The sequence below is a fragment of the Triticum aestivum genome, chromosome 5D (assembly GCF_018294505.1).
Source record: "Triticum aestivum cultivar Chinese Spring chromosome 5D, IWGSC CS RefSeq v2.1, whole genome shotgun sequence".
Taxonomy (NCBI): Eukaryota; Viridiplantae; Streptophyta; class Magnoliopsida; order Poales; family Poaceae; genus Triticum; species Triticum aestivum.
Genome location: NC_057808.1, coordinates 425451700 through 425455852, shown reverse-complemented (window position 1 = coordinate 425455852; position 4153 = coordinate 425451700).

The window sequence follows — 4153 nt, the reverse complement described above, 5'->3', positions numbered from 1 at the left end:
CATGAACTAAGCATATTCACAATAACATTTAGGTCTCACGTTTACTCATATCAATGGCATAATCAACTAGCCAGTAATAATAATAAATCTCGGATGCCAACACTTTCTCAAAATAATCATGATATCATATAACAAGATGGTATCTCGCTAGCCCTTTCTGAGACCACAAAACATAAATGCAGAGCACCCCTAAAGATCAAGGACTGACTAGACATTGTAATTCATGGTGATAGAGATCCAGTCACAATCATACTCAATATCAATTAATAACAATGCATACAAATAATAGTGGTGCTCTCTAACTGGTGCATTTTATAAGAGGATGATGACTCAGCATAAAAGTAAATAGATAGGCCCTTCGCAGAGGGAAGCAGGGATTTGCAGAGGTGCCAGAGCTTGAGTTTTGAAACAGAGATAAATAATATTTTGAGCGCCATACTTTCATTGTCAACATAACAACGAAGAGATCTTGATATCTTCCATGCTACATACATTATAGGCGGTTCCCAAACAGAATGGTAAAGTTTATACCCCCCACCACCAACAAGCACATTCCACGGCTGGTCCAAAACAACGGGTACCGTCCAACTAATAACAATCCTAGGGGAGTATTGTTCACAATTATTTTGATTTGATTTGAGCATGGGACTGGGTATCCCGGTTACCGGCCATTTTCTCGTGAATGATGAGCGGAGTCCACTCATCGTGAGAATAACCCACCTAGCATGGAAGATATAGACAGCCCTAGTTGATACATGAGCTATTCGAGCATACAAACATAATTTCATTTGAAGGTTTCGAGTTTGGCACATACAAATTTACTTGAAACGGCAGGTAAATACCGCATATAGGTAGGTATGGTGGACTCATATGGAACAACTTTGGGGTTTATGGAAGTGGATGCACAAGCAGTATTCCCGCTTAGTACAGGTGAAGGCTATAAAGAGACTGAGAAGCGAACAACTAGAGAGCGACACAGTCATAAACATGCATTAGAATTAACCAACAGTGAGTGCAAGCATGAGTAGGATATAAATCACCATGAACATAAATATCGTGGAGGCTATGTTGATTTTGTTTCAACTACATGCGTGAACATGTGCCAAGTGAAGCCACTCGAATCATTCAAAGGAGGATACCACCCTATCATACTACATCACAACCATTTTAATAGCATGTTGGCACGCAAGGTAAACCATTATAAACTCCTAGCTAATTAAGCATGGCATGAGTAACTATAATCTCTAATTGCCATTGCAAACATGTTTCATTCATAATAGGTTGAATCAGGAACGATGAGCTAATCATATTTACAAAAAAAAGATAGGCCAAGTTCATACCATCTTTTCCTCATCTCAATCATTTCATCATATATCGTCATTATTGCCTTTCACTTTCACGACCGAACGGTGTGGATAATAATAATAATAGTGCACGTGCATTGGACTAAGCTGGAATCTGCAAACATTTAATTTAAAGGAGAAGACAAGGTAATATGGGCTCTTTGTTAGATATGCAATAATGCATATGAGAGCCAATCAAGATTTTCATCGTGGTCTTCTCCTCTTGACCCCCAAAGAAAAGAAAAGAATTTCAAAGAAAGGGGAAAACTATTTACACGGGAAAGCTCCCAACAAGCAAAAGAAGAACGAGAAATCTTTTTTGGGTTTTCTTTAAAGCTACTACTACAAGCATGGAAAGTAAATTAGCTAAAAGCTATAACTAATTTTTTTTGGTTTTTCTCAAAGTTTTTCAAACACACAAGAAGAAAGCAGAAAAGGAAAATAAACTAACATGGATAATACAATGAAAAAGTATGAACACCGACAACTAGAGTGAGTGTGTGAACATGACTATAATGTCGGTGAGAAACACGTACTCCCCCAAGCTTAGGCTTTTGGCCTAAGTTGGTCTAAGCCCATGGATCAAAGTGGTCCTCTCCGATGTACTAAGGAGGATCCTCGGGGTTCCACTGGTTAGCGAGCTCCTGCGGATGCCACTTATAAATAGACTCCTAATATGGATCAGGAGATGGCTCAGGCTCAGGCTCTGGGGATCGTGTTCGCTCCCAGTATGCATAAATGTCATCGGGCAGGATGATGTATGTGCCTGAATGAATGTTAAACAAAGAAGGTGCAGGTAGGGTAATAATCTGACAAGTATCCTCCCTAAATACCAGGTTATAAATGAGTCTCTTCTCCTTATCATCGCAAATAAAATCATGTGCTACCATACTTTTATAGCCTAAGAAAATAGTGGGTAGCACCTTTTCTTCTTTCTCATAGTGTCTAATAGGTATCTCAAAATATTTAGCAAGACGTGAAGCAAAGATACCTCCAAAAATGGGGCCCTTTGTATGGTTTAGACTCAACCGTTTAGCAACCATAGCGCCTAAACTAAAAGCTCTGTCATGAAGTAAAGCATGGTGCAAAATGGCGAGGTCAGGAGCACTGAGGCCCCCACTGTTCCCGCGACCAATTAAACATCTACTAGCAAATATTGCATAGTAACATAGAACAGGAAAATGTATACTAGTAGTTCTTGCATCTGACACTTTTCTCTTCCCCCCTATAGTAATTTCATCAATAAATTCTGCCACATCACTAGGATGTGGTTCCTCCATGATGCCCTCAAAAGGCAACTTGCAAACCACACAAAAATCATAGAGTGGCATCTCCTTAAACTCATCATATAAATAAAATCCTACCAAAGGTGGTGATCTCCTAGCATGGAAATGAAAGTTTTGCATGAAAGTATTAGTGAGTAGGAGGTATTGATCACACTTATCGTGGATGAATTCGGTGATGCCTGCATTCTCAGCCAAGTAATAAAAGTCTTCATAAATTCCGACGGCCTTCAAGAATGCATCACAAGGCCATTCACACGGCTGAACCTCTGTGGTGTAAGGAAGGTTGTACTTGGGCTTTTCATTCTCTTTTCCCTTTGAACCCCAGCTTGAGGAGCCTCTCAACAATCTCTTCAACATTTTCTCCCTCTGAAATTTTCTGAAATTTTTAGTGACTCAAACTAAAAGTGAACCAAACTCAACAAGATGGATAGCAACTAATCCCACAAGTGCCTAGAGACTATATCATGCATTAAAACTACTTTGGACCATATAAATTTTACATGCAAGCTCAAGAACAGGGTCACCTCAGCAGCAAAAATTTGCAATAAATAAAGCACTAGAACAAAAACTAATTGGACCATTGGGGGAGTCACATACCAAAGAACAATCCCCCAAAGTAGTTTTGTGAATGGAGCTTTGAGCAAGGAGATCGAAAATGGCAGCAAAACAAGCAAGAACATGAGCTTGAGCTACATGATGATTTTTTCTGGAGGAAGACGAAGTGTGTGGGTGCTGGAATAAGTGGAGGGGGCCAGTGGGGCCCACGAGGCAGGGGGCGCGCCCTCCACCCTCGTGGCTAGATGGTGTGGCCCCCTGGTGTGTTCTAAGTGCCAGAAATTCTCAAATATTCTATAGAAAATCATACTAAATTTTCAGGGCATTTGGAGAACTTTTATTTTCGGGGTATTTTTTATTGCAAGGATAATTCAGAAAATAGACAGAAAATACTATTTTTGCTTTATTTATTCTAAATAACAGAAAGTAAAAGGAGGTTACAGAAGGTTGTGCTTTCTAACTTCATCCATCTCATGCTCATCAAAAGGAATCCACTAACAAGGTTGATCAAGTCTACAAACCTCTTTCGAATAACATGAAACCGGAGAATTTTCGAATAACACTAAGTTACCTCAATGGGGATATGCATGTCCCCAATAATAAGAATATCATATTTCTTTTTGACAGTAGGAAGAGGGAATTCAAAACCTCCAATAGTAATAGTTGAAATTTTTCCAATAGAATTGATACTATGAACTTGAGGTTGTTTCTTCGGAAAGTGTACTATATGTTCATTACCATTAACATGAAAAATGACATTTCCTTTGTTGCAATCAATAACAGTCCCTGCAGTATTCAGAAAAGGTCTACCAAGGATGATCGACATACTGTCATCCTCGGGAATATCAAGAATAACAAAGTCCGTTAAGATAGTAACGTTTGCAACCACAGCAGGCACATGCTCACAAATACCGATGGGTATAGCAGTTGATTTATCATCCATTTGCAAGATATTTCAGTAGGTGTCAA